The sequence below is a fragment of the Protopterus annectens genome, chromosome 7.part0 (genome assembly GCF_019279795.1).
Source record: "Protopterus annectens isolate FY-2018-M chromosome 7.part0, PAN1.0, whole genome shotgun sequence".
Taxonomy (NCBI): Eukaryota; Metazoa; Chordata; order Ceratodontiformes; family Protopteridae; genus Protopterus; species Protopterus annectens.
This window is the reverse complement of record NC_056739.1, coordinates 378,417,982-378,438,571: the sequence shown is the minus strand read 5'-3', so window position 1 is coordinate 378,438,571 and position 20,590 is coordinate 378,417,982.

Here is a 20,590-nt window from a genome sequence, read left to right as displayed (position 1 = left end):
TACACCCATGACTGGACCGTTCTGAATGGCACAGGGGCACATCCTCATGAACATGCTTCACGCACACATTGATGGCCTCCATGCCTTTCCTGGCACCCTTGTTGGGCTTGTGTGTGCCACAGCATGCCACATACACATGCTGGCCACCTGTCGTACCATTGCATGGGTGGTTGGGGTGGTACAGAGGCCAACACATCAGACGTTGTCCTCACATTGCCCTTCAGCACCATTCCACGTTCTGGTATTGGCAACGTACACATCCACCTGCACATCATACCCTGTGTCTCAGGATGTTAGGCTATGCGACTCATGGACAGGACACACAGTGGTGCAAGCATATCATAGTACCTACTACATGTCAGGTACATATGGCATTACACAGTCCTCAGTCATGGGGCCCCTCATGTTCACTATTTGCTTACATACACAACATGCTGTCACAGAGTACTGTCCATGCCTAGATATCCCACACCTACATACCTGGCACCATTATTGCTCCACCAGCTCATACTGATACCGACCATACGGGTGTCAGTGTGGCAGATACATCATGTGGGTGTCATGGCATCAGGATGCATGACACATGGTGCATGCACATCACCTTTGCATAGCAACATTCACCCACTGACTATCACATGGATACTGGCCCCGTACTTACATATCACATTTTACATGGTTGCTGTACACACATATGCCCCACACAGTCCTGTGGTTACCGTATTCCACTGTGGCATGGATACACTTTTGCAGGGCCACACCTATCTGTACTGTGTGTGATGCTGGTACATAGGTAGCCATTGTACCTGTGGCATACACACATCTACACACAGTCAAGGGTACAATACCACATTTATGGTGTACCTTCCACAACGGCTACAACTTTACATGGCACAGCATTGTCATGCCACGATGTGTACTAGGCTCGGATGGTTTACATATGCGGCTGACAGACGGAAAACACATCTGTACACATCTGCATACCACATACGCAGGGGGGTCTTCTGCTCTGACACGGACCATGTCCTCCGCATTACTGATGCATATACTCCTCATACATGACAATTGCGGTGGGCAGTGTGAACGGACTGCTCATGGATATGTGCACACATGCCACACTGCATGGGCTGGGCTTCTGTGTTACTTCCGCAGACACAACACACACCATGCTGTGGAACATTGGTCCTGTGCACATCCCACAGGGACACACAGTGGCACTGTTCATGTGATACCTCCTTTGCTGTTTGAGTGACACGTAGTCATGGTAACACCACAGCAGCGGTACTGTGTAGACATGCAGTTGACACCCACCTCTGCTGTTCACAGGACACTACCATGGGGAGGTGACACTACTGTGTACACTGCACATGTGTTTACACATGGACCTGCCGGACTTAATTGTTGTTCACAGTGCACCTGCTACAGATCCTTTGGGCATGGTTACTTGGTGTACCTTCCATTTCAGATGGCTATGATGCTACTACTCTGTCCCATACCTACAGGCCATATGTATCCTGTTATTGTACATACCAATAGGCAATACCTCCGTTATGCATGATATGCCTGTGATACTGTGTATAATGTCTGTCATATTCACCCTGACAGCTTTACATTACACATAGTTGACATAGTATCCCCTACTGCAAGGCATATGTGCACGTCGGCCGCACATTACGTATGACATTGATGGTATATGCCCATACACATGTGTGCTGTGACAGTATACATACATGTCCTATCCCCTGCTATGGCACTTCCTTGTTGGACATCCACTGCCAGCATCGGCGTGTGGTCTGGCATTGTTCTCTCTAATGCCCCCCTGTGGCAGCCCTTGTGCTGTCTCGGCTGTGTACATGATGTCCCACTACTGTGCACACGGTGTCCACAGTTGTTGGTATGCTCAGCAGGATAGCACTACATAACCACCTTTCACCACTCTCTGCATTATGGACAAGTGTCATTACTTATAAACACCATTCCCATACAGTACAGCTTCGTCATACACATCATGCGTTACACACCCGTACATATCGTGTGTTCTACATACCTTGTCGGTGTTTCGTTCCGCGTTTCGTTCCGTGTATCAGTTTTCCTTTTTATTTCTCTTTCGGTTGTACACTGCTGGTTCAGTATGAGCATACGGTTTGAATATCCTGGGAGTCATCCTTATATCCGTCGATACCTGCAACATGTGGGTTCATCCCACCAATTGCTGTTCCTCAGTGAGTAATTGTGTGCATATCACCTGCGCATCTACTCCATTCGGACATTACGCGTCGTAACTGGGGTATGGTTGGATTCCTCACCTGGGCGTTGGCTATTTGCCCTACCTTCGTGGAGATGGTCTGTATTGTGTTATGTTATGTGTAACTGCAGCCGCTATGTGTGGCGACAGGTACATTTCACAGTGGTGTTAGCCGTGGATTGTGTGTGTTGGGTATAGTATTTGGTTCGACATGTGGATGTCCCTGTCCTGACGACGTCTGTTGATGGCGTTTTGCATTCGGATGTGTAACATGGCTGTTGTATTCCTTTAAACAACGCATGCAAGTATGCATCCGCCTTTGATTGTGTTTCCCACGTGAGATGTTGCAGTTATGCAGATGTCATTGACTGCCTATATGTTTGTGCTGCTATTACGGTTTGTATCCCTTTAATATGTACGATGGGGGATATCGGAGGTTGTAGGTGACGGATACGGGTTGTGGGCCTTGCATCTCTACATACACGGTATGGTTGTTTGTGTGCTCCATCCCTGCCTGGAGAGTTGACAGTTAATTGTCTGTTGGTATGGGAGTGCAGGTTGTGTTGTTGTCATGTGGTGTTGGTATCGCCTGCATGTGTGCTTCATGCATGTATTCCTCCGTCACATCTGTGGTATATCAGTGGTTGTTTGTACGTGACGACTATCCCTTGTCATTCTATCCCAGATATTTACAGTCATTGTGGTCCTGTTCTTGGGATGGCCTGTTTGCCAGTGGTTGCCACCTATTCAGGTGGGGATTGCTTGTTTGACACTTGTAGAACACACAGCGGTGTTTACAGGCCGATACGTGGCCGCGGTCAGTACTGGGGTAGCACATACGTATTCCGCGGTACATACCTATTGCTGTGTGACTTTGCCGATGTATCATTTTGCAATTAGCATATCGGTGTCATACATATGGGCATGAGTAGTACATACGTCCTTTCCATTTCCTGTGGGGTGTATTCCTGTGCTACAATCTGGGACATTGTCACTTTGTATCGTTCTACGTCGCCACATGCCTAGCCAGGGTGGGGCTCTCACTACTACTTTGGGATTACTGGTGTACATATGCCTGTGGCTAGTGTACCGTATGCCTACACATATTATTCCACTCTGCCTCTAACATGGCACCAACATATACATATTACGGAGACACACACATTACACTCGCACAGCAACACACACCGCACCCTCACCGCACACATACACATACTACGGCACTCACGGGGATAGTTGCACACAGTACATGCGTGGGCCACAACACCGGCGGCGGTGTCTACCTCCCCCCTCATATCATCATACTATTACCCGCGCATGTACTGTTACAGTACTGTGGTCTGGCGATCATTCCGACTCGCGGTTATGCATTTCGGTATGTTTCCCATTCCATGGTTGGCGGTATCCTCTTCTGTTAAACCTCCCGGATGCTAAGGTTGTCGTTTCACTATGTATACTATGTACAGATATCGCGTGTTACATCTCAGTCACCTTACATCCCTCTGATTCCCTGTCTTAACTGTAGTACTTATATGTATATGTGTACATATATTTCTATATATGTAATTATATCTATCTACATATATGTATATGCACATATATATATGTTTATATGTATACACCTTGCGGCGAACGTGGCAGCATACAGCAACGCTGTCTGCTGTGGGACCCGTGTACTGTTCAGGTGTTGGCGTTCCATGCTCCACTGGATGTTGGGTGCACAGTGTTTGGGGGCTGCCTATGTTGGAGTCACACATGGGGCCACCCATACGGTACACTTTATGGGTGGTCATGTTTGTGTGCCATCCATTTCACTGTGTGTGCAGGTAGGGAGGTGTCAGTCCATGGGGCCTACGCTGTCAGAGTATGTGCTATACGTTCCCTCTTTGCCAGGGCATAGGCATATTGGGTACGCCTCCGTCTGCCTACTGGGGTTGGCACAGTGTGTTCATGGTCCTGAACCCTCTGTGCCTGGACTGGCCTTGGCAGCTGTGGTGGGCTTAGTGGCCCTTCACCATTATGTCCCTGCAGCAGCTGCTTCCGCAGGATCTTATTATTTAGCATGGCACATACTATGAATATGTGGGCACATGTGCCTGGAGAGTACTGCAGGGCTCCACCGGAAGTATCCAAGCACCAGAACCATGATTTCAGCATCCCAAACACACGCTCTATGATTATTCTGGTTTGTGCGTGTGCCTCATTATGGCGTTCTTGCACAGCTCCACTATTTGCTGTAACGTGTCCCTATCCACCCTGTAACACTCTACTATCTCCAGGTCTTGTAGCCCCTGGTAGGTTACCCTTGGTCTGAACACTCTCCTTCTCCTCTGAGGTGTACGGTAGTTGTCGGCACCCTCCTCCACAACACCGTCTCTCTAACACATGCTGATGGATCACGGCCACGGCAGCACCCAACATGTACATTTTAAAAGTTCCCCATGTGTTTACACCTATGGTGCGGCATTTAGGAATACACGGCTGTGTGTTGTGTGCATTCACACTTTATACTATTGCGCTGTACACCCGGTGATGTCATAGGGTGTGTCTGTACGGCCGTATCTGGGGATTATCTTCCTTGTTTTACCGTTGGCACTGCAACGCTGTTGCCTTTGGTGTTGCATTACTCTTGCCTGCAATGGATTACCTTTCGACCTTCCCTTACTATTTCTGCACGTTGCACATACTATTTCCTGGCATGCATCCTGCTGAGCCCTGTCATGTGTGGTTTCTGGGACATGGCATATCGTGCGTTTTGTGTGCCGCCACCGTTGTGCTGCCTGTCTGCTTGGCTCTGCTGTGTCAGGTCTTCACTCTTTGCAATCTGCTACCTCCCCTACTTTCTTTGCATTCATATGCCTCCCCTATCCCGTTTTTCAGGTTTCTGCATGCAGAGTTGTCAGCTGCCGCCGATTGGCCTTCGTGGGTTGATTAGTGTTGATTGCTCATTATTACTCCCATTACACTTCTTCCGCATTTCCTCATATTCTCAGCATCACCTTCCTGTTTCCGATGTTATTCGCGGGGCGAGCGTCACATGACTGGGTTAAGGGAACGTAGTCATCCTCGTGCACATGCACCTCTGCGCGCATTGTGTGCTCTCAGCTCAACTATTTCCCCACACGCCAGTCCTGCAGCTGTGATGTGCAATGTACAGCCCAGGTTTGCTGAGCTCCAATGTGCTTCCTCCTACAGTGGCACACCCCCCTGCAGGTGACATGTATTCCCTCTGAGCCACTCCTCGGTGTATTACCGCTGCGCCGTTTGGTACAGCCTTACGCTGGCGGGGGTTTTGCGATTCAGTATTATCTGCCTCATTTGCATGGCATTGACTACTAATTCATAGTTACCATGCCGAACACTGCCGCGTGTCCTTGGCAACCCTTGCACCGTGGTTGTGGCTTTCCATGCATACCATGGTGTATTATGGCTGTGAAGCTGATGTGTATTACGCTGCTGTTTTATAACATTGTCATATTATTTCATTGTTTTGCACCTTCCACAAACATGTCCTGGAGTTCTGCTGTGAGTTTCTGTGGACATACCATTTATGTTATTATTTACATGTTGTGCATGTTTTCTTTTGACATTCTCTGTGTATTTCGCCATTGGCATATGGTAACAGTGTGATACCTGAGGCTGACAGCCTTCCGTTACTCCTATGTTATGTTTGGGAAAATGTAAACCGTTTTTTTTGGTTTACATTGCCGTGGCCTTATGCTACGCCTGCGCCACTTCGTGGATCGTTATATGCCTTCATTTGCATGGTGCAACACTGCACATGGGGTGTTTAGCATACCCACATTGGGGGCGGCGCAGATCCGGCACACGCCGGTAGTGCACGTGGAATTGGATCATACCTGAATCACTCGGCGGCCATATTTGGCATTGTAACGCCTACGCTATGCGTGCGCCTGGCGCAAGGTTCATGAATCCCAGGGATTGTCTATATTGGTAGTAACTTCCACATGCCCAAATCCCTTCAAATTATCCAACTGCTATAACTGGCACATGGCTATTCATCTTGGTCTTTCCTTATTGTTTATTATTAGTTTTACTCCTTACTTGAAGCATTTCCTCCGGGCTGTTACCTCTGTTGAGGACAAAATCAGGCCTAGGATAAATCTACTAGAGTCTGCTTTGATTGGACTATGCCACCATCTCATTTGTAGATATTTTTTTAAAACTTAAGTATATGTTATCATTCTCATAATTGTTATAGTCCCTCTCAAATGTTTCAAATGTTTTCAGTTTGCCTTTTATAACATACCACTTTATATTAGGTTCTATAGAATTAAGACGTCTTTAGTTTCAAAATTAGCAGGAGAGTAGGCCAGTTTAAGTAGAAGCCCCTTTCTTTATTTTAAATTCTTCTAAAGTGTAGTGCTCTCTGAGCACATTAAGTTGTGTAAGATCTATAAATTAATTTAGAACCTCCAATTTCTCTGAAAAAGTTAAAGGAAACTTATCTGCAGATAGCAGCACTTACACCCACAATTCCCTGAGTATGGTTTCTGTTTTAACATTCTCTGAAAAAAATAGTGTTTCTCATTGGAGTGTTTTTCACTTTTATCAGATTATTCTGTAAAACCTTAAACCTATCTTTAATACTTACCATATTCACAGTATTTGTTTCCTGCTGCAAATAAATATTTAGGTTAACAGGAAACTCAAACAAATTTTGTAAGCTTAAGCCGCATTAGTGCATGGTGTCCTCATTCTGGCTATCTTATTGTTGATAGTATTGTGTAGATGCCCAGGAAGCTCCTTCACAGTGTATCCTGTAGAGTGAAGCCTGAGGTCATGGAAATATAACTACTTTTGACTCTTGCTGTAGGAATACAGTCTTTTCAGGCTTGTTGGCTGTTGGTGAAGCACCCTCCAAGAGGAAAAAATGCTGAGAGAAGAAGGGAGCCACTTTTGAGATTTTAAGTATTTTTTCTCTGTTTATTTGCTAAGTTGTTCTGCATAGCTGCCTAGCTTGAGCATTTGCTGGCTTCTTAAACTTGATTTCTGTATTAGTAGCTGTATTTAGATCACAACCAAAAGCTGTTTGCTGAATTTCCTGTTTGCACTTAATTTTAAATCGTTTTTTTCTTAAAACTTGCATATTTTCTGTCCTTGACCTAGCACTCTTGTGTGGGGTCATTTACTGCACTGTTATAAGTTGGGATTACTTGTGAACCTCTGCTATCTCTGAAAAAAACAAAAAAAAAAAAATCTTGCTTTTTTCCCACTTTTCTGAGAGTTAAAAAAGTTCAGTTACAGGCTTGCTGTTCCTAAACTATTTCAAAGTTTCTGTGAGGCCATTTTTTCTTGGGCTAAAGGAAAGTCTCTCTGTTGATCAGTGGCAGTGAATAACATTGAGCAGCTTCCCTGCCCCCCGTAGAGGTGGTTACTGACTTGAAACTGTAGTTTTATTGGCCACTAGGAGTCATTTCCAAGACTCCTTCATCTTCCTCTCTTAAAACCTAGTTGCCTCGTGGTTTGGGCGTCTTTTCAGGCTTGTTGGCTGTTGGTGAAGCACCCTCCAAGAGGAAAAAACGCTGAGAGAAGAAGGGAGCCACTTTTGAGATTTTAAGTATTTTTTCTCTGTTTATTTGCTAAGTTTTTCTGCATAGCTGCCTAGCTTGAGCATTTGCTGGCTTGTTAAACTTGATTTCTGTGTTAGTAGCTGTATTTAGAGCACAACCAAAAGCTGTTTGCTGAATTTCCTGTTTGCACTTAATTTTAAATAGTTTTTTTCTTAAAACTTGCATATTTTCTGTCCTTGACCTAGCACTCTTGTGTGGGGTCATTTACTGCACTGTTATAACTTGATATTACTTGTGAACCTCTGCTATCTCTGAAAAAAACAAAAACAAAAAATCTTGCTTTTTTCCCACTTTTCTGAGAGTTAAAAAAGTTCAGTTACAGGCTTGCTGTTCCTGAACTATTTGAAAGTTTCTGTGAGTCCATTTTTTCTTGGGCTAAAGGAAAGTCTCTCTGTTGATCAGTGGCAGTGAATAACATTGAGCAGCTTCCCTGCCCCCCGTAGAGGTGGTTACTGACTTGAAACTGTAGTTTTATTGGCCACTAGGGGTCATTTCCAAAACTCCTTCATCTTCCTCTCTTAAAACCTAGTTGCCTCGTGGTGTGGGCATCTTTTCAGGCTTGTTGGCTGTTGGTGAAGCACCCTCCAAGAGGAAAAAATGCTGAGAGAAGAAGGGAGCCACTTTTGAGATTTTAAGTATTTTTTCTCTGTTTATTTGCTAAGTTTTTCTGCATAGCTGCCTAGCTTGAGCATTTGATGGCTTGTTAAACTTGATTTCTGTATTAGTAGCTGTATTTAGAGCACAACCAAAAGCTGTTTGCTGAATTTCGTATTTGCACTTAATTTTAAATCGTTTTTTTCTTAAAACTTGCATATTTTCTGTCCTTGACATAGCACTCTTGTGTGGGGTCATTTACTGCACTGTTATAAGTTGGGATTACTTGTGAACCTCTGCTATCTCTGAAAAAAACAAAAACAAAAAAAAAATCTTGCTTTTTTCCCACTTTTCTGAGAGTTAAAAAAGTTCAGTTACAGGCTTGCTGTTCCTAAACTATTTGAAAGTTTCTGTGAGGCCATTTTTGCTTGGGCTAAAGGAAAGTCTCTCTGTTGATCAGTGGCAGTGAATAACATTGAGCAGCTTCCCTGCCCCCCGTAGAGGTGGTTACTGACTTGAAACTGTAGTTTTATTGGCCACTAGGAGTCATTTCCAAGACTCCTTCATCTTCCTCTCTTAAAACCTTGTTGCCTCGTGGTTTGGGCATCTTTTCAGGCTTGTTGGCTGTTGGTGAAGCACCCTCCAAGAGGAAAAAATGCTGAGAGAAGAAGGGAGCCACTTTTGAGATTTTAAGTATTTTTTCTCTGTTTATTTGCTAAGTTTTTCTGCATAGCTGCCTAGCTTGAGCATTTGCTGGCTTGTTAAACTTGATTTCTGTGTTAGTAGCTGTATTTAGAGCACAACCAAAAGCTGTTTGCTGAATTTCCTGTTTGCACTTAATTTTAAATCGTTTTTTTCTTAAAACTTGCATATTTTCTGTCCTTGACCTAGCACTCTTGAGTGGGGTCATTTACTGCACTGTTATAACTTGATATTACTTGTGAACCTCTGCTATCTCTGAAAAAAACAAAAACAAAAAAAAATCTTGCTTTTTTCCCACTTTTCTGAGAGTTAAAAAAGTTCAGTTACAGGCTTGCTGTTACTGAACTATTTGAAAGTTTCTGTGAGGCCATTTTTGCTTGGGCTAAAGGAAAGTCTCTCTGTTGATCAGTGGCAGTGAATAACATTGAGCAGCTTCCCTGCCCCCCCGTAGAGGTGGTTACTGACTTGAAACTGTAGTTTTATTGTCCGTTTTGGGTCTATTCCTGCTTCTTTCCAGCCCCTGCTATCAAGCACGCTTTAACGTGCTTTAGCTCGATTGAGCGCGGAGTTGCCACTAGAGCAGCATCGGTCAGCGCTGGTTAAACAAGGTTAAACTCTTTCTGGCTCCAGAAAGTCTGTTCTTCAATTTTTCCCTTAGAACTGCTCTGTTAGGAACCTAAACAGTTTACACCTTCACTAAAATGTGCAGCACTTGTTCCAAATAGCTTTTTCTTCTCAGAAAGCTCAGCACTTGTCTTATAAGCATACCCCTTGTCTTATAAGCATTCTCTTTGCAGGTCAAGCACTCCTATATTATACAAATCTCTCACTAGCAACCCCCCCCAGGAGTGCCCACTTCCCTGCTAAGCCCACTACTTTTCTGTCTCATACCAACTCATAAATCTTTCTAGCATGTCGAAGGGTCAGATGCTGGAGTCCTCTCCTGCCCAGTTGGTGAATCTGGGAATTCTGAGACAATGTTACAATTGCCTCATGTACACGGACAACCCTCTCCTCCTCCCACGTAACACTAACACTTGCTTGAGATGCAGCTATTTAGCCAAACTGGAGGCTGAGCTCTCTCAACTCAGGACTGGCAAGACCAGGCAGGAGGAGAAGGCAACTACACACACCACACTACCAGTCTCACATAACTCAACCACACCACTGAATCAAACACATAAACACACTAAGACATACTCGGAGGCTCTGAGTAAAAATTTACTTAAACAGCAGAGGCCTCCAAAGCAGACACCCAAGCAACTGCAAACTCAATACACCACACAAACAACACATAAACAACAAAATCAGTGTGCAAAGCAGTCACTGCCCTTAAGGCCAAATACAACACCAAACATACTTGTCATAGGTGACTCCATAGTCAGACACACTGACGTCCCACTCACCAGGCTGAACAAGGAGAAGGTCACGGTAAGCTGCCTATCGGGTGCTAGAATCCGCCACATAACACAAGCACTCAGGTCACTCCATGGCAAGTACAAGTATGACACAGTCATTGTCCATGCTGGTGTGAACGACCTGAGACGTACCTCCCTGGACTACATGAAAAGAGACATAGAGGAGCTCTCTGATTATGTAGCCCAGGCAGGTATGACACTGACCCTGAGCAGTATCCTTCCTTCACCAAGAATGATGCCACAATATAGTGACAAGATGATCAGCTTTAACAATTGGCTTAATTTCTGGTGTCATTCAAAGGGGATCCAGTGCCTGTCTGCCTGGGATGACATGCTCGACAAGCCACGCTGCTTCACAAGGGACGGCTTGCACCTGTCACCCCTGGGATTCTGGATATCGGCTAAGGCTCTTGCCACCCCCATAGTGCCTTTTTTAGGCAAGGCTCAAATTCTAAACCTACCACCCTAGAAAACAAAAACGTGAAGAAACTAAGGGTAATGCTGCTCAATGCCAGAAGTCTAAATCTCAAAATGCACGCACTCTAGGCCCTTCTCAGTATGGAGAACATCGATGTCTGTGCTGTGACTGAAACCTGGTTCAAGGCTCCTGAGAGCACCCTGGCACTATCAGGTTTCATCTCATATCATGAGTTCCGGCCCCAAAACCCGGACCACACCACAAAAGGAGGGGGTGTATCCATATTCATCAAGGATACCCACACCTCCAGGTTGGTGGCTATGCACGAAGCATCGGAAACCATCCAGGTGCAATTAACCATAGGCAAAACTGCTCTACAATTTGTAGCATGCTACAGGCTACCCTCTCAAACTCAGGAAACCCACACAGCCTTCCTGAAGACACTGGAGGGTATAAATGTATCACCAAACACCATCACATTGGGTGACTTCAACTACCCGAATATAGACTGGGAACATTACTCAAGCCCAAACTTTCTAGCCCAAAGGTTCCTGGAGTTCATAAATTCAAATGCCATGGAACAACTAGTCACCGTCCCCACAAGAGGAGAAAATATACTAGATCTCATCATCACGAACATGGGGACAAAATGCTCCACACCGGAAGTATATCCCTCATTGGTGAGATCAGATCATAAACTAATCTCACTAGAAATCCACATCCCGTCCCCACCCCAAACAAAAAAGACCACAGTGAAGAACTTCTCTAAAGCAAACTTCACACTACTCAAGACAGGTGTGGTATCCTTCAAGGCCCCCGAGCCAATGGAAACTACAACCCAAGCTGCGGAAGCCCTTACAAATGCTTTCTATGAACACCTTCAGGACTGCATGGATCAGGCAATCCCAAATAAAACCAAGACTCTTTCCACCAAGGGCAAACGTCCAGTCTGGTGGACCCCAGCCATAAACAAACTTTACAATAAGAGGAGAAAGCTATTACATAATAGAGCAAAATCCCAAAAAGGGAAGGCATCTTTGATCAGCACTAGCAAGAAACTACGATCCCTCATAAAATCATCCAAGGCCAACTTTGAGAGAAAAATTGCCATAGATTCAAAAGACAATCATAAGGCCTTCTTCAGCTATGTCAGAAACCTGGGTGGAAACTCCCAGATATGCTCAGAATTAGTCCAAAATGATACAAAAATCACTGAACCCACAGACATTGCCAACATACTGGCAGACAGGTTCAGCGCAAACTTCACCCCCCTCACTTCACAAAAGGAGAGATAACTATCCCAACTGAGAGTAGCCTCCCAGACATCTCAAATGCGCAGGTGAAAGCTGCTCTCTCTAAAGCTAAAAACACAGCATCAATGGGACCGGATGGGGTCACCGGCTGTGTGCTACATGAACTCAATGAAGAACTAAACCCACACATAAGGCAGCTGTTTAATCTTAGCCTCACCACAGGATATGTGCCCAAGGAGTGGCGTACGGCAACTGTGGTCCCACTCCACAAAGGCGGTGCCTCTACGGACCCTGGTAATTACCGCCCCATAAGCTTAACAAGCCTGGTCTGCAAAGCTATGGAGAGGATCATAATGGAACTCATAAACAAGGACATAGGGGACTTGCAGACCTTAGACCCAACCCAGTTTGGCTTTGTCAAGGGCAGATCTTGCCTTTTGAACTTGGTCGACTTCTTCGAAACAGTCACCAAGGCCATTGATGAGGAAAGGCAGTCCATACAGCCTACCTTGACCTTGCAAAAGCTTTCGACACAATACCCCACTCGGGTATTATAGAGAAACTTACCAGCTTAAATGTAAACCCATATGTCACAAGATGGGTTGCAAACTGGCTAAAGGACAGAACCCACAGGGTTAGAGTTGCTGGAGCCATGTCAGACTCCAAGCCGGTTACAAGTGGAGTCCCACAGGGCTCAGTCCTTGGCCCCCTATTGTTCGGCATCTACTTCTCAGAAGTACAGGCAAACATAGGAGGACTATGGCTGACAAAGTTTGCGGATGACTGCAAACTGGGTGCCATAGTGGATAGTACATTGGACACAGACATCCTATAGAGGGGTCTCACGGAAACAGATAGCTGGTGCCAGAGCCATGGCCTGAAGTTAAACGCAAAAAAGTGTATAGTCATACCCTTCGGGAAAAACAAGGTAACCCCAAGCTACCATATAGGTGGCAACCCACTAAGCACAGAAGAGGTTATCAGGGACCTGGAGACACAGGTTGACAGTGGCCTCTCGTTTGACGCTCACGTTGCTAAAGTGGTTCGAAAGACCTTCTACATTGCCCACCTGATCATGAAGGGATTCACATCCAGATCAAGTGAGGTCATTGTTCCCCTGTACTCTTCACTTATCAGACCAATGATCGAGTACAATGCCCCATTCGGGATGTATCTCACCCGACACCTGCAGCAATTGGAGAGACCCCAAAAGTTCCTCACCAAAAGGATAAAGGGACTCCAAAACCTGTCATATGCTGCCAGACTGAAGAAACTCCAACTCTATTCAGTTGCATACCGTCTGCTCAGAGGTGACCTGTGCCTGACATACAAGGCCCTGACCAACCCGGAATTAATGGACATGCTCCACCTCAAAAAATCCAAATCCACCAAAACCACTAGAGCAAGAGACTTAAACCTTAGCACGGATATAAATAGGATGTACTGGAGGGATAGATTTATCACCCAGAGACTCCCCATGCTGTGGAATAAAATCCCGGTCCATGTGAGGCAGAGCACCTCGCTGGCTCTGTTCAAGAGAAATCTTGACCGGTGGATGGGAGATTGTAGGTTTACCCCGGGAATCATCTCTGTGTCACTACTGGACAGAGGCACAACAAACTAATGGGCACAGTATTTCTAACATAAGGGGCGGCATAAGCCACATAACTTTGGGCTAGGCTTATAAATGCGCAGTTAGCCTAGTATAAACCTATGAACCTATGAACCTATACCCTAATAAAAATAACAAAAAAAAAATGTAAAAGCACTCTAGCTATACTCTTAGGTTGCATGAATACCACAGTAATCCCCAATTGATGTAATTTTTCTCATAATCTTGTAACTTTGTTTTCCTTATTCTTGTTCATTTCAGTAGAGGATAACAAATGCACTGGTATGTTCACAATTTCAGAATCTTATACTTACCAAAGGAAGAAAAACTTTTTTTTTGTTAGTTTTATTAAGTATGCATATGTTAATTGTTTGCAAAGAAAACTAGGGTGGTGTTCATTTGATTGGGGTTCATTGGCTGGCATGCCATAAAATGACAGTCAAAGCACAGAAAGCCAAACAAATAAAAACTAAATAATAAAAAAAAAGAAAGATAAACTGCAGCTAATATTTGCCAGAGAAAATATAAACTCATAATGATCTTATATATTTATACATACATATCTGTATCTGTATCTAATCTACATATATATATATATATATATATATATATATATATATATATATATATATGGATCTACTTTGATCCATTGAAAAAACACTTCATCGAAACTCACTTATCCGTTCCCAGTTCAGTGAAACTTCACTATAATGAAAGCACATACTGCCAACATCCTTTCCCTGAGAAAGGAAGTACCTGGCCACGATGAGAAAAAAAAACAACACATGGACGAAAACTAAACCCACCAAAGCTTTGCCCCACACACCCCCCTACTTAAATATTCCAACTCCGAGATTGCACCTCGTTGTATAAAGAGCAAAGTTCACCACGGTGACCAAGTGATTCCTTTCACAGGGAAAGGATGTCGCCAGTCCATGCTTTCGTTAAAGTGAAGTTTTGCTGAACTGAGAATGGGTAAGTGAGTTTTGATTACTTGATTTTTCAATAGATCAAAATAGATCCATATATATATATATATATATATATATATATATATATATATATATATATATACAATACATATTATATGTATTAATTTAAGGATTATTTTTTTTTTTTATGGAGGCTGTCTTGGTTTCTCCTTCATGTGAACTGATGAGTTCCCACTGTATTGTAAGAGTATATTTAAGATCCTTGGGATGGTGTAAATTTAATAGCAAATTAAGGAGATATCATACAAGTCTGAAGTTGTGATAATTTAAAATATGCCTTAGTTCAATGTACAGCAACCTCAGAGTTAGTTTATACAGTCTTATTTGTTAGAGAGTATAAACTTCTCCATTGAGGTATACTGGGAATATAACCCTTTGATGAAATACTTGAATATTATAACAGACAGTTATATAACTTTCCATTTTTACATTAATATTGCAGTTTACGTTTTTATATGTTTTGGTCTGAAAGAATGCACTGTCACATTAGAGCTAGACAGCTATATTGTCTCATTGTTACTGATCACTATCATCACTATGTTGATATGGGTGCTTTCACAGCATGCATTTATAATCTTTTTTTGGAATACAATTCTGTAGGATCAGTAGCATAGCTAATGGAAGGAACCTAAATTATTTGATGAACATTAGATGCAAAAGTTATGATTAAATTATTGCCAGCATAGTAACACAACTAACAGTATGCATAGAGTCATATTAATCTGCTTGCTTCAGTTTATACTTCAATGGGAAGACATGTCCCTGGTCCAGGGAAGAGGATGTTCCTTCAGTTTGACTGGATAAATCTGGGTATGAGACTGGGATTCCACAAGAAGGTGGTTAGATGTGTTCACAAGTATCTGGAGTGGACTTTATCGCTGTATCAGAAGAAAGGTGGTAAGTTATTTTCCTTTTTCATGCTCAGAGTAGGCAAGGCTGGCTCAAAGACATGTTACAGCCATCAGAAGGTGGCACTGTGGAACCCTGCACTCCCACTGAGAATTAGGAAAAGACCAAAATTAAAATAATAAAGAAATAAACACATTTCTTTAGTTCTGGCACAGATTTTGATTGCTGAACCATCTACAATATATGAAGGTGACCAAGGGTAGGAAATAACTGATTCCCAAATAATAATCTCATATTTCAGAAATGGGACGAGAGAATATTCAAGAGGGATGGTCATTTTTTTATTTACCTTTGAAAGCTTTAGCATTATTTAACACACAGTGATAAACTGAACACACTACTAGACAGAAAGATGGCGGAAAATATGCCAAATTTGCAGCATTGAAAGGTACTAATTCTCATGATGACTGAACACATAACAATCATCTCTACCAGATAAAAGATGTAAAATGGCTGTGAGAAGTATGGATTCATGCATGTATGCCAACCTAAAGTTATATTACAATTTCTGTGCTAGTGGTGGACTCTGAATATATAGACTACTGTTAAACTCTGTTTCTGGAACTTTATAATGATCTGTCCTTATGAATTGGTTGCTGCTTTGGGTGCTTTTGCATAAGTGCAATCCTTTCAAAAAGTAAAGTCAGTCAAGCGCTTTCACCCGGGCCCTCCCAGGCTTTCTCAAGACATTTTTACATTGGGTGGTGAGTCTATTTATAATACCCTTGTCCAACCCAAATACTTTAATTAACAATCAATTAAATTGTTGTTGTCACATTTGCAATTTAAAGAGATAAAGCATTTTGTGTCAAGTATACAAATACCATGCTACACTTTGCTCCCATCATAACCTATACAATTCCCTATTCACTTTGTTCCTATCTACCCAACATTGTTCACATTTTATTAACATTGTTAGAAAACATGTACCTATTTACAATATTGACATCTGTTTAAAATTCTAACTAAAATATTCTTGTACTAAACCACTTATAACTAAAACCATCTATTGCTAAAAACCAAATAGCTTCTATTATGCTTCATAATATTTTGAAACATGTGTAACACATCCTTTTTTAAAACATTTAATATAGTTTAACCTAGCCTTAGCCAGCAAAGACTGACCTCTAACTGTTGTTCTTGTGGTCTCATTTAACCATCATTAACATTCTAAATCTTTGGAAAAGTTTTTTAACATCTCTCAGCGTACATATTGTATTGCTGCCTATAGTATAGTAGGATTACTATAGGCAGCAATACAATATGTACGCTGAGAGATGTTAAAAAACTTTTCCAAAGATTTAGAATGTTAATGATGGTTAAATGAGACCACAAGAACAACAGTTAGAGGTCAGTCTTTGCTGGCTAAGGCTAGGTTAAACTATATTAAATGTTTTAAAAAAGGATATGTTACACATGTTTCAAAATATTATGAAGCATAATAGAAGCTATTTGGTTTTTAGCAATAGATGGTTTTAGTTATAAGTGGTTTAGTACAAGAATATTTAGTTAGAATTTTAAACAGATGTCAATATTGTAAATAGGTACATGTTTTCTAACAATGTTAATAAAATGTGAACAATGTGTAGATAGGAACAAAGTGAATAGGAATTGTATAGGTTATGATGGGAGCAAAGTGTAGCATGGTATTTATATGACACAAAATGCTTTATCTCTTTAAATTGCAAATGTGACAACAACAATTTAATTGATTGTTAATTAAAGTATTTGGGTTGGACAAGGGTATTATAAATAGACTCACCACCCAATGTAAAAATGTCTTGAGAAACTGGGAGGGCCCGGTGAAAGCTTGACTGACTTTACTTTTTGGAAGTGTTTGCATTTTTAGCTGAACTGGTGAAGCTGTTACAATTAAAAAACTTTTTACTCAACGCTTGGTTCGTGATCCTTGCATCCTGGTTGTTTTAGATTACCAGTGGGTGCTTTTACAGAAGTGTTTTTCGTGTTTTAATAAGTGCAATCCTCCAATCTGAAATAGTCACAAATGTCTCTGACAGTAAACTGCTACATGAAACTGTTGTTTATGCAATGTACAAAGCAAAGGTTCGACTGTCAAATTCACTAAGATGGTAGCATTCAGTTGTTATGGCAAATGTACGTGTGATGACTGTGCCCTGACCCAGCAATCAAGGAGCCTCAATCCTCACCACTAACACCAGGGAGGTCGTCTCCTAGAGGAGGAGGAAAGGATGACTAATACACACAGTAAAGTACAATTTTCCTTAAGTGCACACAGAGATCACAGTCAGTCTGAGGCTGGCTGCTCCCTTGCTCACCAGGTCACCAATAAAACTCCCCACTGGCACAGCTATAGGGTCCAGGTCTCAGCCTAACTGGGCAAGCTAGGACCTCCAGTACCCTCTATGTCCAACCAGTGCTTCATGTCCCTGCCCAAGTAGCTGACACAACACACACACTTTGAGTTAAGTATTTATACAACTTCACAGACACTCCTGGGAAAGACTGACACAGATTCTCCAGCTGTGCCCCTTTACCCAGACTATACAGTAGTAATTACTGCCACCACCCAGTTAATAATATCAGCTACTAAAATGCCCTTAAAAGGGTGTCCAATTATTACTGTGCAATATTAATATCCAATGGAAATGTGACTATACAGTCTAAGGCTTAGTGGAAGGGCTTAGACAGTAAACTCTATAAATATATAATGTACTCTAAAGCATACTTCATCTCTACACAAAGCAGCCACAGGTAGAAGATCTTAAAAATATTTAATAATAAATAATTAAAGCACAAGACAAAACTACTACACCACAGAGATATCTAAGAGTTCACAGATCACACAGAAACTTAAAATAATATTGTAGGAAAGATCTGATTACACAGAAAATACTTAATCTAACTTTCTAATCTTTAGCTAATCTTAGAGAAAACACAGTGCTACAATCCTACTTACATACATAAAGAGCATAGGCAGTGCTGGTAAGTTAGATGTCCAAGATCAAAATGCTCCAGGTCTCTTGTAAGAAATAGTATTTAAACATTAGTAACAAACATGTCTCTAAGGCCCTCCCAAAACTACATCCTTTTTGACACTTAGGTTTTCCCAGTATTCATACTGCATCATCTTAACACCTGGTCTGAGTTCTCAGGCCACAAACTGCATTATTTAGCAATTTTACACCTCCTCAGAAACTTACAACGATACAAGACATTTCACATGTATATGCTAACAGAAACTAAAGCAATAAAAGTACCTTCCACATCTAAATTCTAGTCATAAAATGTAGCCTTAAAACAATGGGCATGAAATCTTTATCCAGCCACCCTCGGGCCGAATTCTAACATAAAAGGATACAACATGCTTCACTGGGCCAGTAGAGTGCAATGTTGTCACATATTTTGCAGTTCCACATTTCACAGTGTTTTCCTATATTTAAAAACACAAGCCTGTATTTTACATTTATTTATACAGTTGATAGAATTATATATCAAATTATATTTGACTAGGCTGGCAGCCTTTGCCCATCTCTCCCCAGTCGTCACAGTATGCTAAAATTAATAGGAGTTTAAACTATTTCCACTGCTGCTGAGCTAATGAACTTGCATTAATGGCAAAAGATATATAAGTCGGCAAAGAATGCTTTGTATGGATTTTTCTTTACTTGATATGTCCTATAACATAACATTCTGCTCTCATGACAAGGTTTTATTTCAGACTTTGCGGGGAAATTACCCAAATATACTTATATGAAACTGTAGGACCCATATTTATTATACTAAAGGCATCTCCTCATATGGCAAGTTATGAAGTAAATGTGTAATGTATTTTCTTACATACACCTGACAACATACATTTTCTTACATGCAACTAACTATAATCTACTGTACAGATGACAATTTGTAAATGATTAAGTATATTCAGCTAAACAATACTTTTCTCTTCTCCATATGTAAAGTAAGTCAGCATCTTTCATTGGCTTTGCATGTCATGTACTGAGCTTAGAGAAGGAGATACGGCCTTCTGTCGTACTGGTCCACACGAATGGAAGGAATGCTCTTCATTTAACCCAAAACACAGCTTTTACTCAGGTCTTCAATGTCATCTAACATCATTACCAAGATACATTGATCGTGGTGTTCAAGACTTTAAGTGATGTAAAATTCTAGACTTTAAGTGATGTAAAATCCTCTTACTTGTCACACCCATTCGTTACATAGTACTTTACCATAATTATATAACAGTAGAAAGAAACAGAGATTAGCTGTGTTGAAATGCTCCCCATTTTTTATATCCTCTAAACAAGTTACCACCTTTAAAAGTGATGTACCGAATTTACTGCAATCAGTTTTCCTCCCTAAAATTACAATCATTGCTACATTGTCCTTTTAGCTTAATGTGAGCGACTACAACAAGTGCACACTGCCTCCTACTGTTTCAGTACTAAATGTAGAACTGCTTCCTTTAATTTTAAAATTTATTTTTTCTGTAACAAAATCACTGCTTGTGACAGAGTCATAATAGATTCATTTAGGCCTACAAACTGCAGGGCATGAACCTCTCTCGAGTCATTGCACTTCAACAAATAAACTGTGGCTGAGAGAAAAAAAAAGAATTTTGAAACTCACAGTACTCCTGCGCCATCAGACCACATAAATAAATAAATAAATAATGTTGTTCTTTGATTTCTGAATGTTTCTGCCTAAGGAAATAATAAAAGGTAGCAATGGGTCAGCTTTAAATGACTGATCATGTAACAAACCCATTAGAGCTATAAGCTATGAGTGTGTTAAATTATGCTCACCCAGGCCTAATTCAAGGCATAAACATATTATGTTCTCTGGTTGTTCTTTTAAACATGGGGCCATGCCTA